We start from the raw sequence: 18,275 nt of genomic DNA, 5'->3' as shown, positions 1-18,275 counted from the left end.
GCTTCGAGTGTGGCTGTACCGTTGATGCAGTGACGCTGTAAATTAGAGAAGAAATTTGGGCATTGTGCCAGTGATAATTCGCCTACTCTTCAGGAAAGATGTCGTGGGGTCTTTAATATCCACCAACTAATGCTGTGAGAGGGGATGCCCAGTTGAACGTTCATCTGAAGGACGGCACACACATTGATCCCTTTCCCTGTCTGTGAAACACCACGGTGACAGTGTATAGCCACATCGGGATTCACACCCAAGCTGGACAACTCAGCGGCAAGTGTGCCCACCTCAAGGCCATCCTGCCAGCCCACATGGGGTGAACAAACTGGCTGTAAACCCCCACATTGATTGGATTAAAATACAGAGTAAAGAAAATTACATGTACAATCTTTCCTTTTTAACATTACCATTGTGTCCCTGGCAGCTCATCGGTGAAATGGACAACTTTTTGGAATGGCTCCAATCACAAGGTCTGAGAGCAGAAACAGCCCAATCAGTGATCAATGTACTTGGAATTCAGAATCGGAAGGTTCTTCGAGCTTGTACAGACTCTGACTCATTGCGAACAGAGCTCCTATCACTCACCAAAGAGAAATTTAAATTTGCAATGTACGCTGACTTCTGTAAATTTGTGAAATCTTTCTTGAAGCCACAGGTTGTCCAGCTTGCCGGATCTTCTCTGTTGGGAAGTGTGTTCGTCAACTTGGAGAATGCTATTCGAGAACTTTCCAGTTTCTGCCAAAAGTTTGTTGGATTCCAAAATGTGCAGCTGGAAAATGTTCCTGATTTCCATGGAATCGGTTTCAGTGATGTCTGCGAACTCCACTGTCAGGATGATGGATTAACACCCAAGTCTGGTATGTCACTACTTTATACACACGAGCATGTCAAGAAATACCTTGATATTCAACCATTAATGTGTTTTTTCTTGTAACTTATGGAATCTCTTTTGGAACAATTTTGTGCTGCTGAAGACGTTTAGATTCTTGATATACCAAGTCAATATTTTTTATTTGAAATGAGATGACATTCCAAAGTGTTCCATGTTTGACAGCACATTTAAGTTATCCACATGAAGGAAGTAGTTTGTTTACCACTCGTATCGGCATGGATGGTGTGAGGGACATCCTATGGGAGAAATGATTTTTGCACTGATAATGTCTGGGCTGTAAGCTGCAGCTTGGATTGAGAGATCTGTCGGGATGTAGCAGAGGCCTCAGATGTTTGAGGTACACACAGTGAGGGATAGGGATAAGGTCTTAAGAGGGTGGGAAGCTTGGAGGGTGAGGGACGTTGGAGGAGGAGTGTAGGCTGAAAAGGTGCAGGTGGGAAGGGGCAGGATGGGTGGAAGGTGGGAGGGGATGAGATGAGGACTTGCTGGACTTAGGGGTCGTGGGGTAGGGAGATGAGAGTAGGGACCTGAGTAGGGAGATGAGAGGGTGTGAGTTGGGGCTGTGGAACTTCCAGAGGATGAGGTGAGGGGAATGAAGAAATAAAGTACTGTGCAAGGTTTGAGTTGGTCAGGTCCAGGGGAAGCATTGAGTTGTTGGGGTGAAATGAGGGCAGAAAAAGGGGACAGGAAGTGGAGGGATGCTGATTCCAAATTCGCAAATTGGACAATGAAGATATTCTTTTGAAGAAGAGGAATAGATTATGGTGAAGGTGGGGTACTCTTCATGAAAAAATAAGGAAAGTGAAGCATTTTTAAATGCTTTTCAAAGAACAAGCATTTTTCGTCGATGAAGAGTTTGAAGTGTCTGGTGAGTCGAATCGTCACTGAAAAGACACACATATACACACACACAGCGTGTCCACAAAATTCCTCTTTGGCGTCCTTACATCATTTGACAAGGGTTGCGTTTATGATCGGATATGACAACAACATATGGACGAAGATGTAACAGAACAAGCTCGAATGAGCTAAGATCCTCGTCCTCTTAATGATGACGTCATAAAAACGAATTTGACATTGTGATGTATCAGGTTTGCGATAAATTATCTGGGCTTATGCCCGGCTTGATTCCCGCAAACAGAATTCAAACAGCTTGCCTAGTTTCGGAGATAATGGTATTGGCGATTTCCATTAGCGGCGATATTATGATAAAAACTTTTTTTCTCAGAAGAATTTCCGAAATCGGAGATGGTTACTGCCTGCGCGTGGGCTTTCTGCATATACATGGCAAGTTTCACGAAGATCCGATGAAAAGTCTGGGTTGTGAAACAAAAAATTGTCAAAAAATAGGAATGACGTCATAAAAATTGATATGACGTCATAGTCATCGTGATGTAACATATATGCGGTAATTAATCTCTGCTAATGCCCTGTTCGACTCCTGCAAACAGAATTCAAAAAGCTTGCCAAGTTTCGGAGATAATTTTTTTGGCGATTTCCATTCGTGGAGATATTTTGACGTCATAACTTTTTTTCCTTGGAAGAATTTTCAAAATCAGAGATGGTTACTGTCTGCGCAGAGTATTTTTACATATATGTGCCAAGTTTCAGGAAGTTTCGATGAAAACTGTAGGCTGTGAAACAAACTAGTTTCGGAGATAATGGTATGGGGGATTTCCATTAGCGGCGATATTATGATGTTAACTTTTTTTCTCGGAAGCATTTCCAAAATCGGAGATCGTTACTGTCTGTGCAGGATATTTTTACATCTGTACGCCAAGTTTCAGGAAGTTTGATGAAAACTGGAGGCTGTGAAACAAGAAACAACATGAGTAAGACTTAGAGATCCTCCACGAGGATCTAAAAAAATATATAGATATAAAACCACCCCCGAACCGGAAGTCAACACAAGAGAGTTCGCACAATTATTTTACAGCTTAAAGACATTAATTTATGGTCACACTGAGTCGAGAAGGGAAAACACCGAACCTCTGAAATGGTTGCTCCAAACTCCAGCTCCTGCACACACACATATAAATGTATATGTATATATCTATGTACGTATATTGTCGCGATCCCGGCTGTTGATATCTTCCAGCACGGAATACTGACGTTAATGTCCGAGCTTCAAGCAGTCCACGTGTGGACAAAGAGAACAACAAAACACACCACTGTGTTTTGTATCGGCCTCTCGGGGTAGGCACAATATTTTATTGGCTCGATCTCAAAAAATGGCTGGTAACAGAATTGAGTACACAGCACAAAAAACCTGCCAGAACTCTTGGCAACAATAGAGTTCCAAAAACAGGTCGTACAACTCCGCTCAACGATATCCGGGAATAACGATAACACTCTTCCAGATTTAACTCATTTCTTAAGACGGTGCTGTCGAGAGTCTTGAGAATCACTTGAAATCGCATTCAAACACGCGATTTGGAGCGCTCGATATATTTTTCCACTCGCGATCTTCGAGCCACGTCTGTCGCCAACAATGGCGCCCCACCTCTGACGCGGCCCACCCACCACGTGCCGACTGGCCAACCAATCCCTGGGAGCCTGAAAAAGGTCACGTGATGCCGTGGGTGGGACACTAATTTGGGTGAGAACATGGTTTTTCTTACAATATATACATATATGCATACACATGACACATACATATATTTGTCATTGTAAACACCTCGTTTCCGCCACTGTAATTGTGGCAGCATTATGGAGCCACGGTCCTACAGCAGAAGTGACGTCTATTGCATACTTCCAATTGAGTGGATTTATATTTTGCAGTGTTTTAAACTTCATGTCCTTCATTGTATTCAGGTGATGTCTCTGCTGTAAATATGGAATCCAGACGACACAACGGTTCATCGATCTTAGAAACTTTAAAATATTATTCTGCAAAGGAAGATTCAGATGTTCATTTGACAAATGGCAGTCCTGTTTGTTATTCAACAGGTGAGCAGAAACCTACAAAATGAATATTCAATCTTTTTTTAATTCAGGGTTTATAAAATTTTCGAAATTATGAAATATTTTGCATTTCGAGCTTGACAAAAAAACGTAAAATAACTTGTTCTTTGTTTTTGTAGAACAACCAAGAAGTCCAATTGGGCAGATAAGGTCCAGAAGCAGTGTCACAGTGAAGAAGATATCGACTTTGAAGAAACACTCCAAAGTACAAGACTCACAACCTTCAAAATACAAGTGCACGTCTGATGAAAACAGCAAAAAGATCACTATTAAATTAAACAAACCCAAAAAGGTTATTGAAAGGCAAATGCATAATAAGTGCAATGGATGCAGTGAGGATTTTACTTCACCAAGAAATGTCAAAATACACATGAGGACCCATGGTGGAGAACTTCCACAGAAATGCTCTGTCTGTGATAAAGGTTTCTCTCGTAAATGTAGATTGAATGAGCATATGAGGATCCACACAGGAGAGCGTCCTTACAAATGTTCCACATGTGATAAATGTTTCTCTCATAAATACACTTTGAATCAGCACATGGTGATCCACACAGGAGAGCATCCTTACAAATGTTCCACATGTGACAAAGGTTTCTTTCAAAAATGCGCTTTGAATGTGCACATGAGGAGCCACACAGGAGAGCGTCCTCACAAATGTTCCAGATGTGATAAAGGTTTCTTTCAAAAATGCACTTTGAATAAGCACATGAGGAGCCACACAGGAGAGCGTCCTCACAAATGTTCCAGATGTGATAAAGGTTTCTCTCAAAAATGCCATTTAAATACACATATGAGAATCCATACAGGAGAGCGACCTTACAAATGTTCCACATGTGAAAAATATTTCTTTCAAAAAGGCCATTTAAATAAGCATATGAGGATCCACACAGGAGAGCGTCCTCACAAATGCTCCACATGTGATAAAGGTTTCTCTCAAAAAGGCAAGTTAAATATGCATATGAGGATCCACACAGGAGAGCGTCCTCACAAATGCTCCACATGTGATAAAGATTTCTCAGACAAAGGCAATTTGAAGAAGCACATGAAGATCCATACAGGAGATCGACCTCACAAATGATCCACATGTGATAACGGTTTCTCTCTGAAAGAACATTTGAATGTGCCTATGAGGATCCATGCAGGAGAGCGTCCTTACAAATGTTCCACATGTGATAAAGGTTACTCATACAAAGGCAGTTTGAAGAAGCACCTGAACAGCCACACAAGAGAGCGTGCTTCCAAATGTTCCACATGTGATAAAGGTTTCTCTCAAAAAAGCGATTTGAATCACCACATGAGGTTCCACGCACGAGAGCATGCAATACATCTATAAAAAAGACCAGATAACACAGCAACTCGAAAACGAAGCATCCCACAAACACCTCGGAATAAAAGAAGATCCCCAGGTACAACACAAAAAATGCGTAACATGATCAGCAAAGAGGACTTACTCACAACAAGACTAATTTTGAAGTCCTCCCTCTCTCCAATGAACAATCACCTTCACTCTTTCATTCCTCTTTTTTCTCGCCTTTCAAATAAACTCCCACACTCTCTTCAATCCCAAGCCTGGTGTTGGCACAGTGGTTAGGGCAGCAGCTTGGGATCCAAAAGGTCCTGAGTTCAAGCCCCGTCGGGACACTGAATTAATACACCAGGGGGTTGACTCAGCCTTTCATCCTTCCGAGGTCGGCGAAATGAGTACCAGTATACTGGGCCGGTGTATACCCCGGTAAAAATAGGTGTACCATATCCCTGTGTCGTAAGAGGCGACGAGGGTTGCGTCAGGAAGGGCATCCGGCGTAAAAACATGTGCCAAATGACTGTGCGGATCATACGGATGATCCGCTGTGGCGACCCCGAACGGGAACAGCCGAAAGAAGAAGAAGAAGACTCTCTTCAATCTCACTCTTCCCTCGAGGTCTGCAAAACAGCTGTTCACCAACTCCTCTTATCTTCACCTATCCAAAACCATGATAATTTCTATCCCATTAATCCACCCCAACGCCACCTCCTTCAAATTCCCTGCTTTCCTTCCCGAAAGATTCCTATCATGTCAGATCCTGAAAGTCCCTGAGGTGTCCTTCTTCTTTACCCCATGTTCCTCGCTCCATTCCTCTCCCTTCCTCAGATCTCCTCATGTCTCTGTTCCCCAATGTTTTGTTCTGCCCTCTCTCGCCCCTCTGGTCTCCTGCCCCCTTTGCTGTGCGTTGTGTGTTCGCTCTCATATGAGCCTCGACAATGTATACAAAAAAAAAAAAAAAATCGGTGGAGATTCAACTTGTAAATGCACTTTCGCGATCCACTTCCCGTACATATTTTGCCAAAGGCACAGGAAGAGAGTAAGTTTTTCATTTAATTGTTCATTGCTCTTTTATGTTCTCCAGCCACAGGAAATAAATACGGTATAAACAAAGTAAAATGCTTACCAACCTTTGTGGCTACCCCAGAAATTGCCGAGTCTTCATGGCTTTCCGATTGGTTTACCCTGGTTGATGAAATCATTTCTACACCAACATCCACAGGTGTCTGCTTTGAAATATAAAAAAATAAGTGCAACACAGTTCTTAAAACAATGAAATTATTGCCTTGCTGACAATATACCATTGTCAAGGTGATATTGTGTTAAGCCTCATGCAGACACGGGTTAACACCACTACAGCAACAACGATGATTCAGACCCAAGTCATATTGGCTTTCATAATAATAACTCGCATCCGTTGAAGACAAAGTCTTCGATATCCCCCGCCATCGTAAATGAGGACAAGTCGCAAAAGGCACCAGTTCAATTTGTTCTTGATGTGTGTACCAAATGTCATTAAGAAATAGTTAATAGTTTTGCAACTATGCTCTGGAAACAAAGGTTAACCTCAATTATTTCTAAATACCCAACTTGTTTCCATGGAAAGTGACGAAAAATTTTTGGGGGAAATCTCTCAATATCAAAAGGCACCAGTTCACCACTTCCTTGATATGTGTACCAAATTTCGTATGTATATCTTTGGATTTGTAGTTCATCTCCAGAAACGAAATGTGACGGATGGAAGGACTTACGGACGGAACCCATTTCTCTATCCCCCGCCAACTTCGTTGGTTGGCGGGGGGATAAAAAGAATACAAGCATCCGTTGAAGACAAAGTCTTCGATATCCCCCGCCATAAGTAAATGAGGACAAGTAGCAAAAGGCACCAGTTCAATTTATTCTTGATGTGTGTGCCAAATTTCATAAAGAAATCATGAATAGTTTTGCAACTATGCTCTGGAAACAAAGGTTAACTTCCACAATTATTTCTTAAGACCCAACTTGTTTCCATGGAAAGTGACAGAAATTTTTTTTGGGGAAATCTCTAAATATCAAAAGGCACCAGTTCACCACTTGCTTGATATGTGTACCAAATTTCGTAAATATATCTTGAAGTGATTTGTAGTTAAGCTGCGGAAACGAAATGTGACTGACGGACGGAACTCATTTCTATATCCCCCGCCAACATCGTTGGTTGGCGGGGGATAATTACTAGACGGGCCACTTTATAACTTCGAGCAGATATGACAGGGTTCCAAGTTGCCCTGCTTTGATGCAACCCCGCTTTGATACAACCCACTTTGTCTTCAGGGTATGTTGGGTCAAAAACCAAAGTATAAAAGAACAATCTCTTCTCTGGCCCACTCTCTTCTCTGCCCCGCCTGCCCTTCTCTTCTCTTTTCTTGTGATCTGAATCGCTCTTTGGTCTTGGAGTTGAGGAGTGGTAGAACGAATCGCAAGAGAGTCCATGACCGAGTGGAAGAGCCCGACGCCAGACGCAGTCCAAGTAGATGGCATAAACATTTACACGAACAGATTTCTTTCCGCTCTTGGTGGTCTATCCTCTCACATGTTCTTTTCTCTTTGCATTACACCTCATCTGCCAATCATCACACGTCCTCTGACCACAGAGTTGACACTTAGTTTTCCTCCCTCTTCCCCCTTCTCTTTGACTGGGATGCATGGGGCCGTCGGCCACGCCTGCAACAAAAAGAGGTCGTCAACACCTCAAGCTTTTCCTCATCTCTCTTTCTTTCTAATTTCCTTGAGTGGGTGTTTGGTGAGCAGAATTAAGATTGTCGAAGTTTTGATTGATTTAGATCTGCCCCATGTCTTCTTTTTGTATATAATTGCATTTATTTTGCTGCATCTCATCAATCCTTGCTTTCCCCTGCTGTACATAATGCCTTTGTATGATAACCTTTTATTATTCCACATGCCTTTCCTCACCCTTGCTTTATAAATAAATTGATTTTATTGTGATTGTCCCCATTTTGTCCTGTCTTTTCCTCCATTGGTCCAGTATGGTCCTAACATAATTAGCTGGGTAACTTTACCCCACAAAATTTGCTCTTGTTCGCTGGTGCGCACTCGCAGCTCCACTCGGTTCCACCTGATTCGGCGAGTTAACCAGAGTACGTATCGAGAACACGAGACGCCCCCACCCCCCTCCCTTGGTGCGGCCATCCACACGAAAGGTACCACACTAAATTGTGTAACACTGCCGGATTGGCAGTCCCAATCGGCACTCATGGTTGCTCAGCACCCGCTGGATTGCGGAGTTATCTGTGTTCGGTGGCCTCTGGACCTGGTGTTTGGGAGGAACAAGAGTGCTTCACCTCGTGGCGAAACTCGAACCCCAGATCCATAACAATGTCGTTGCTTAGGTAATGCTAAATCATTTTCATTATGATTGGATAAAGCGTTGTATTTGTCGAATTGTGACATCATAATGAAGGGACTGATGATGTCATGGTCAACAGCCCTTATTCCTCATGAGGTGTACTTGATAATGAGCTGTTTCAATTTTTTTTCCATCGAGCAGTTTTGGAGATATCGAGGTCCAAAATTTTTTGTTTTTTTCCAAAATGCTGACCGTATCAAGTTTCCATTGACATCATAATTATTACTAAATTCTACATGAGTTGAGTATCGCGAAGATTTTGTGACGTTCGGACCAATGGTTGCTGAACAAATGATCATGAAAGCGAATAAACTTGCGAAATGCTTCCGGGATAACGGATAACAATGGGATAACGCCCAGTTCGATGAGAGCACTCCTCTTCCTCTCTTTCTCATCATCGTGCAACTTCAAGATTCATCCAAACAGTCTAAGACTGTCTTTCTCCATTGTGCAGGCAAATTCGCAGCATGACACGAGAATGGCGTAGCCATTTTGTCATCCCGAGAGGTGAGCAAAAACGAGATCGTCCGTCTCAGCCACGTTCCTCTCACAACTGTCCTCTTCGACAACTGTCCTCACCGTTCTCCTGCTAATATTTATTTTTTCAGATGAGATCCTGTTCTCGGTGGTGTAGTTGTTGTTGTGAAGGTAATGTTGAGGTAATATATTTTTTTTAGATGAGATCCTGTTCTAGGCGGTGTCGCTGTTGTTGTGAAGGTCACGTTGAGGTAAAAAAATAATTTTTAATCGTGATTTACATTATTTGATCGCTGATCCCGAACCCAAGCCGAAGTAACTGGAAATTGCAGCATCGTCTGCGATGCACCTGACTGACCTCAGATCTGTCAAAATCATCAGCTGTGCGGCGCTTTCACGTACCACGGTATAGTTGGCACGTATACAGTTGTGAACAAGTTGTATGCACAAATGTCCGAAAAATCAGAGCAAAAAGTCTGTTTAATTTGATGTATTGAAGAAGAGAATGTAAGAAGAATTCTACGTTCGCTTCCAGGCTTTGCCTATTCCATATTATTTATAAACTCACTGATTGTCCATTATTTCTGGTTATTCCCATTTTATAACACAAATACACCACTAACCTGACACAAAGTGCGCTGAACAAACGAAGGTGTAATCGGACTGCGGCTCCCAAAGCTTCCCCACGGCACCTTGCGAACCTCGATCGATGGTTCCGACACACAAAAGTCTCCTCTCCGGTTCAGTCGCCTGACTTGGGATGAGATAAAATGGAGAGTTCTGAATTTTTTGCCTTGTTATTAGTACAACTGAAAACACAGCAACTTCTCTGCATTGTTGTAAATAATAATAATAATAATAATAATAATAATAATGATGATGTGTAATAAAAGCTCCGAAAGAAACCAACTTGTAACAGCTACGAGTCGAGTGCCGTGCGCTGGCGCCACATACACGGGGCGATCCGAGCGAATGAGGGACTTTGTTTTCCCCTTCGCCAGCGTTGCTATGGGAACATTGCATTATGGGTCGGCGAAGTTCCCGGATGTCCGACCCCGAGAATGTGAATGGAATCGATGAGTTTGCGTTTCTGGCGTTAATGGGGTCTCGCGTCTCCGACCGCGCCGTGAAACAGAAAAAGAAGAAGAAGATCGACATTAAAAATCAAAAGAAGAAGAATAATATGATTCGTCAACGACTATTATGGGATCAGTGATTGAAAGGAAAATAAAAGTGATTTTGTGAAAGAGGAAGAAGAATGATGCGAGTTAACCGGAAGTCGGAGGAAGAACTTCCGGGTTCATGTTCCTGTGACCCTTGTTCACTCCATACGGGGTCCTCGTGGTCGGGGAGGAAATGATGTGAAGAGGACAAAGAGAGAGAGGGAAACGGTAATTTAAATATAAAATAATTCTCTGTTCCTTCATGACAGAAATGAAGGGAAGTTAAAGGAGTTTTTATTCAATGTTTGTTGAGGTGTTTGGTTGTTGATTTAATGAGGTGTTTTTCACTCGTTTTGTTTTATTCACCACGTTGTTTAATATGGAATCGGAAAAGTCGAGAAGCGAACGTAGAATTCTTCTTACATTCGCTTCTGACTTTACCTGAAACTTGTTGACAACTGTATACGCAATTTCCGGTTACTTCGGCCTGGATTCAGGATCAGCGATCAAATAATGTAAATCACGATTAAAAATTATTTTCTGATGATGCGGGAGATATCTTTATTAAAATCAGTGGAGGAAATATACACCATGTCTGATATTATTTGGGTCTTTCATGTCTCCGACGATGCCTTTATGTCCCGGCATGCGTCATTCCCCATGACAAAAACCGGAAACAAAAACCAAAAACGGAAGCAAAATGGTCATAGCCAACGACACGGATTCCAAATAGCCAGGGGTATTGTGTTGTTGTTGTTTCCTATTCTCTCACGTGCACGCGTGAAGTATGAAGCTCACCGCGTTGTTTATTAATCATCATCACGAAACTTCGTACAACGAGGATTAAACCTCATTCTTCCTTTTAACTATAAAACTACCAGAAACCTTTTATTATCAACTTGTAAATCCAATTTTATCTCGAAATGAGGAGGTGAAACAAGGTACGATTACCTACTTTACCTGTTCCATGGGATATTTAACCTTCATCACCTGAATGGAGATAAAAACCTGATTCATCATCTAAAAACTCCCAAACATCGTGTGGGTCTAAAATGTAACATTCCTCGTTAATCTTCGGGGGACATTCCGTGTCAGGGATGTTGGACTCGTCAGGGAAATTATTCTGGAATTCTATAACTCACTGGGAACGTCATGAACACAGTCCCCACTCCCCCACATCCTCCCCTCCCCACCACAATATCCCGCTTTCCCCTTCCCCCCTCCTTTCATTATCGTGTCCGTTTCCCATCAAAGCACAAATCTCGTTTCTCAGATGATTGGACGAGATTAACCTGGAAATTTATCTTCCAGGAAAGTGGTAATTCATGGTGTATCTGTGTGAGAGAATTTAGGTGTGTGTGTGTGTGTGTGTGTGTGTGTGTGTGTGTGTGTGTGTGTGTGTGTGTGTGTGTGTGTGTGTGTGTGTGTGTGTGTGTGTGTGTGTGTGTAAAAATATATGTTGTGATTATATTGGAGAATATACACACATATTAAAGTGATGATACACATGTGTCGGGGATTGTATGTACTCTAACAGCAACCAAACATGTCTACTAGTGTTTGGTTAAAACTCTTGAGTTTCAATTGGAAAGAGGGAAAGGATAAATCTTCCCAATGTTTATCTGTGCACTGTCAAGAAACTTGTTTTGACATTGTTACAACACAGCTGGCCTTGTCGACCGTTTGAATGACCTTGCTAATCGGGCAGTTGAGCTACCTGGAATCTGTTGGACCACTGCCCAGAACTGTTAAGGCCTAAACAACATGTAGGAGGCTACCTTTTAAAATTCCTTAAGGAATCAAGGGTGTTGTTTCTGCACTTTCTGTGCTCTCTTATCAGCAGTACTGACAGGAGAATGCAATAAATTAATGGATGGTAATAAATCCTCTTTGACACACAGTCATTCAAAGGTCGCAGTAAACTGAATATAAGGCAGTGCCGAAAGACAGCTCACCAGAGGATTAGGCTGGGTGGACTATTGTGTTCAAAGCCTGTTGTCTCCATATGCATATGTCTGATGTGAAATAAAACCTTCTCTCCCAAGATCGGTGATGAACAAAGCTTGACCTTAATCGCTGTGGACCTCACCTGGATCTCAACACATGTACACACACACACACACACACACACACACACACACACACACACACACACACACACACACACACACACACACACACACACACACACATATACACGTACACACACACACACACACACACACACACATATACACGTACACACACACACACACACACACTTTTATTATTTATTTTGCCTGTGAATTAAAACAATTCGGAGTCACCACACATGATCGATCTGCTGACGTGATACTTCGTCATTCACTTCACCTCACCACGTCATTCACTCGGCATTGCCCTATCATAAAAAAATACGTATGGACACCGTGGGGCCACGCCGTATGTCTCTCAAAATTGCAAAACTCAGCACTTGCAAATACCAACAGTCACTTCATTAATGATGTTGGAGAGATCTTTTTCTTTTTAAATTTTATGGCATTTTCAGACCCATGCAGGCCTGTTGCTAAGGGAGGGGGCATTTGGGTGCAATGCCCCCCCGGCGCATCTGGTGCCCCCCCCCCCGGCGCATCTGCCCCCCCCACTTGTACGCCACCCATTTATGCCCTGTTGCACCCTGCGAACAACTTGGTGTTTAAGGACGAGTGCCCACTGTGAACCACTTGCTGTTTAAGAGTTCACCTGTGTGAACTAAAACCCTTATTCCAGATGTTCAACGTGGTGAATGATAAGGCCTTCTTGGATAAACTGTTCTTTAATAATGTCCTTCTTTGAATAACAGTCAAGAGATAAGTGTGCACTTTCCAGCGCATCTCCAAAAGCAATTGGCAAGACAATACAGTCCAAGCCGACAAGATAAAAGATAATGCAAGCACCAACGGCAGCAGCCAAGACGACAGACAGCCACAAGACCTCGCGTCCAATGTCGTTGCTGTTGGTGGTTATATATATGCATGTATATATATATATATATATATATATATATATATATATATATATATATATATATATATATATATATATATATATATATATATATATATATATATATATATTGTTGCGGATTTCGCGCCCGCCGGCGTGCGACGGCCACGTAACTCGAATCGCGGCACGTCGCCCACCGGACGGACAATCCAGTCGTGACCCTCTCGGACTAACGCCGGGAACCAGTCACGGGTGGACCTTTCGGTCTCACCGCGATCGAGCCAATCAGCCCCCGCGTGGGATAGGGTTGCTCGCCAAATTCGAACTACCTAAGTACCCACGCGGAGGGTAGACCGGGCGATCGCACCTCGCCGCAGGTCGACTTTGGACACGGGCCACTTAAGCGACCCGTTCCGTACTATCAGAATAACCGAGCGGTGTTATCGTCGACCTCGACGGTTCGATTAATTATCGGGCGTATTCAGCCCACTACCAACCCTTTACGTGAAGCAAGATGGGGATTCAATGGAGGAAAAGACGAAGCGAAGCCGGAGAACAGTTCAACAATAAAGCACATTTATTCGCGACGAACGGAAAGCACACAAATACAATTCCACCAAATGCACACAAAAAAGAAAACACAATTCCATTTACACAAAAAGCAAACATAAAATGGAAAACACAGTGCAGAGCTAATACCGACTACCGAGCACACGGCAACACTTATACAATTCTACTTCACAGACGGCGCCGACAACACATACCCAAAACCAAGGAAAAGAATTTCCCTGACTTTGATTTGAATTGATTTTGACAAATTTCCCTGACAATATCTGCTGCTCTTCCTTCGCTCCAATTGGTTCTTCTGACCACGTCCTTGTTAAAGTGGACATCTCTCTGGCTGTTATCAGAGAACCACCTCACCGCCGTCGAGTCTGGCATTTCACTCAAGCCGACTGGCAGGGTCTCCGAGCAGCCATCAAACTTACAGACTGGTCTCCTATCACTACTTTCTCAAACATCAACTCATCCTGGGAATTCTTTCAAAGAAACTTGCTCTCCCTCATGCACAGATTTATCCCCTCTCGTGTTCAGTTGTCTTACCCTTCCTCCCGCCCTTGGTTTACTGAAGCTTGTGGCGAGGCAGTTGTCCTGAAACAACTTGCCTTTGCCTCATGGAAAGCAAACCCAACTGAGGGCAATCTCAGTTCTTTCCACAAAGCTCGGAACAAGTGTGTATCTACCCTCAGGAGAGCCAGAAAACAACATCTTTCTCATCTCAAGTCTGAACTCTCAAACCTCTCTCCCTCCTCAAAATCCTGGTGGCGTTTAATCAAATCTGTTTCTGGTGTATGTTCCCCCCTCCATCCCTCCCTTACCTCAAATGGCCGCACTGCTGATTCCACACGTGATAAAGCTGAATGTCTAAACTCGGTGTTTGCAGCTAAATCTTGTGTCCCAAACCCATCACTATCTCTACCCACTTTACCCAGTCGCACCCAACTGTCCCTGGACTCTGTATCCTTTTCTCCTGACAAGGTGGAGAGCTTGCTTTCAAACCTCGAGTCAGATTCTGCAACCGGTCCAGACGGCATCAGCCCACGTGTCCTCAAAGCCTGCTCTTCTGCTCTTGCTCACCCTCTCTCTGTTCTATTCACCCTCTCATTTTCCCAAGGTCATCTGCCATCTGCTTGGAAATCTGCTAACATCACTGCCCTGCATAAAAAGGTGCAAAAACAGATCCTTGTAACTATAGACCAATCAGCCTCCTCCCAATCATCAGCAAGGTTATGGAATCCATCATCGCTTCAGACATGAAATCCTTCCTCTTCTCCAATGGCTTGATTTCCAATCATCAATTTGGTTTCAGACCAGGTCACTCTACCCTAGATATGCTGCTACTGCTCTCCCATCAATGGATGGAGGTCCTCAATGCCAGACAGGAAATCCGAGCCGTATCCCTGGACATATCACGTGCTTTTGACACAGTCTGGCACCCTGCCCTACTCACCAAACTCTCTTCCCATGGTATTCAAGGCCATCTCCACTCATGGCTCGCAGACTTCCTCTCCTGTCGCAGTCAACGTGTGGCCCTAAATGGAGTTCTTTCATCCCCTCTTCCTGTGCAGGCTGGAGTTCCTCAAGGTAGCGTTCTGGGCCCTGTTCTTTTTCTGGTTTTCATCAATGATCTCTCGGACTCTCTGGAAAATCCTCTATTTCTCTTTGCCGATGACTCCACCCTCTGCCGTACCATCTGTCATCCCTCAGACCGGCAAGCAGCAGCTTCTTCGCTCACTGCAGATCTGGATAAAATCACAAACTGGTCCAACACGTGGAACATGTCTTTCAATCCAGACAAATCTCACACTCTCACTATGTCTCTTCGAAAGGACCGTTTACAAAACCCCCATCCACTTTCTCAACAATCCTCTGGAAGAAGTCTTTTCTTTCAAGCTTCTGGGTCTCACTATCTGCCATGACCTTTCCTGGGAAAGTCACATTTCCAACCTTGCCTCAAAGCCAGTCGCCGACTGGGAATCCTCCGTCGTGCAAAGTCCTTCCTCGGCCCTCTTGAGCTCCTGACCACTTACAAAGCTTTTGTCCGTAGCCTGATGGAGTACTGCTCTCCCCTCTGGGCTGGTGCTCCTGCCTCCCACCTTTCTCGACTTCACGCTGTCGAAACCAGGGCTTTTAAGATCATTGGCATCTCCCGCAATGAAGCTGAGTCTTTGGGCCTCTCACTCAATCACCGCAGGTTGGTCGGTGGTCTTTCTGTCTTCTACCGACTCCTCTCCAGCCTTGCCCCCTGCTCTCTCTGCGATTTGTCCCCACCACATTTCCACAGGGCGCTCAAGGTCCGCCAACAACCCCCTTCTGGTAAAACTACCAAAATCACGAATCACTGCTCATCTTCACTCTTTCATTCCTCTTTTTCCCGCCTTTGGAATAAACTTCCTCACTCTATTCTTTCCCATTCTTCCCTCCAGGCTTTCAAAACAGCTGTTCACCACCACCTCTTATCTTCCCCCATCCAAATCCTCGATCTTTTCTACCCCGATAATCCACCCAAGCCCACTTCCTTCAATTCTCCTGCTTTCCTTCCTGAAAGTCCCTTTAATGTCCATCTTCCCCTCGCCATGTTCCCCGTCCCATCCCCATCCCTCTCCCTTCCACATTTCACCTGTGTCTGTTCCCCAATGTTTTGTCCCTTCCACTCCCGCCCCTCTTGTCTCATGCCTCATTGCTGTGAGTTGTGTGTTAGCTCTCATACGAGCCTCGACCAAGGTATACAAAAAAAAAAAAAAAAAAAAAAAAAAAAAATCCCCCAAGAATGGGGCAGGCCTGAGGCCGAGACCGGGTCGGGCCTACCCGTCTGGTGATGAGACGCGGAGCGGCGATGGCCCCGCAACCCGCGGGCCTCGTGGACAGTGCCTGGCAGGGGGGTGGGAACGGGGCCCCCTTGGTCGCACTATCTCAGCGCGGGGGGAAACAGGAGGGGGTTGCTGATGCTCGGGGTATAGAGGATCTTTATTATCCCTGGTGTGCGTCTCCACCTCGGCCAGGTCGCGCTGCCGGCCTCCCTCGGGCGTGCAGCTCCTGGCACCGACGCGAGCACCCCCTCGTCCGACTCTCTTCAGCTTCTCCAGCCACTGCAGGCTTCGGGCTCCAGACTTCTTTCGTTCTCGTTTGCGACTCTCCCGTTCCGACTCCTCGTTCTCGTTCTGCTGACTCTCCTCTGACTGACGAACACCGTCCTTTTATCCCCCCGTAACTTCGCCTTTGACCCCCTCCCTTTGACCTTTCACCTCGCTCCCCATTGGCCCGAGAAAAAGTGGGCGTGAAGGCTTTTTGATCCACAAATTTGCATATATCGCTCGTTCTGGAGGCGGGGCCAAATCGCCCCTCGCTCACCGATTGGACGGCAAAAAGTGGGCGTGTGTCGTTTTTGATCCGTTTTTGAAGCAGAAAATCCGTGATTTTGTACACGCTGTTCGACGCGCGTTCTGCATGAGTCCAACACCGGTACCCACAGCGGGGCAAAAACGGTGGCGATGCTACGGTTGCGAGGTGTGACGGGAAGGTCGTGGCGGTTGTGGTGAAGCGGCGTTGTGGTTGGTGGTTGATGTTGTGGTTGTGATCATGGCGGTTGGTCCAAAATAAAGATAGTAAAAGAAAAACGGCTATCCTGAAGAGTCGCAGCTCGCATAAATGACATGTATTCCCACGAGACAACGGGTTTGGGCCTAACTACACATGCACTTACCGAGATACCTCACCTAAGGGACCTGAATGGTGGTTTGCGAATCTGGTAACCACAACAATATATATATATATATATATATATATATATATATATATATTTATTATTATTACGGCTGTGGAAATTCGCAGAGCACCATATAGGTCCTTCGTTCAGTTATGCCGATAAGTCTGTGTTCATGTAGATTTCCCCACCGTTGTCTAATGGGATATATTCGTGATCAGGGCTGTGATCTTTGAGTTAGCCGTTTTTCTTTTACTATCGTTATTTTGGACCAACCGCTCACAACCACCACCTCCACCACCAACAGCGCTCTCACAAGCGCCTTCACACAACCACCTCCTCCACCACCAACCTCACACAACCACCTTCTCCACAACGCCAACCACAGCCACCATTTCCCAAACCGCATCTCCCCCAATACCCAACAACGGAACAACATCGCTTCACCTTCAACTCCGCGGGCGCCGCCATCTTTGCGCCGGCAACGGTGAGATCGCTGCAAACAAACACGGTGGTTTCCTTGTTCCTAGCGACGGTGATTCCTACCACGTCCGCTCTCCCTTCAGCGTCGATGATTTCTACCACGTCTGCTCGCTCCAAGCTTCGCCTCGGAATTCGGATCAGGAGAGCGAGAGGGGCGGAGCCAGTGGGGGTCAGAGGTGAGAGTGCGAAGATCAGATCTCGCCTCACGAACCCTATAAAAAGCGCGCAGAGCGCCGTTCAGGCAGTCGAGTTGATCCGGGAGAGGAGTCAGTCGGGATCTGGAGCGGTGTGAGGAGCGGAGCTCGAGTCCAGAGGAAGTCTGGGTTCGCCGAGGAGACGGAGCGGGCAACACATCAGGCCGGCCGTGC

At 44.8% G+C, this 18,275-nt stretch overlaps 2 protein-coding genes, 1 long non-coding RNA gene and 1 pseudogene across 7 annotated transcripts in view; 3 read left to right on the top strand and 1 right to left on the bottom strand.

Moving 5' to 3' along the window:
• The window catches only part of LOC147029230 (uncharacterized), a 71,900-nt pseudogene extending 65,762 nt beyond the window's left edge, over window positions 1–6,138 (top strand). The window contains exon 5 of the transcript XR_015056846.1: window positions 4,226–6,138. The product of XR_015056846.1 is annotated as an uncharacterized LOC147029230 (transcript). The remainder of the gene's footprint in view (window positions 1–4,225) is intronic.
• The window catches only part of LOC147029228 (uncharacterized), an 80,357-nt gene that overhangs the window by 31,771 nt on the left and 30,311 nt on the right, over window positions 1–18,275 (top strand). The window lies entirely within an intron of this gene.
• LOC147029229 (uncharacterized) lies at window positions 3,059–10,170 on the bottom strand. Of its 4 annotated transcripts, none has more exons than XR_015056848.1 (4): window positions 9,944–10,170; window positions 9,657–9,787; window positions 3,564–6,379; window positions 3,059–3,442 (listed from the first exon to the last, which is right to left on the bottom strand). It is a non-coding gene; the product is annotated as an uncharacterized LOC147029229 (long non-coding RNA). The 4 variants fall into 4 exon arrangements; XR_015056851.1 differs by having other exon boundaries at window positions 6,284–6,382; window positions 9,944–10,169; XR_015056850.1 differs by having other exon boundaries at window positions 6,284–6,379; window positions 9,944–10,168.
• LOC147029227 (uncharacterized) overlaps window positions 10,344–18,275 on the top strand; it is a 152,799-nt gene continuing 144,867 nt past the window's right edge. The window contains 1 exon segment of the mRNA XM_085876470.1: window positions 10,344–10,424. The gene's annotated coding sequence lies outside the window, so the exon portion shown is untranslated.

The sequence above is a fragment of the Eptatretus burgeri genome, chromosome 4, assembly GCF_056783735.1.
Source record: "Eptatretus burgeri isolate ZD-2024b chromosome 4, Ebu_testis_v1, whole genome shotgun sequence".
NCBI lineage: Eukaryota > Metazoa > Chordata > Myxini > Myxiniformes > Myxinidae > Eptatretus > Eptatretus burgeri.
This window is presented reverse-complemented; position numbering and strand designations above follow the sequence as displayed.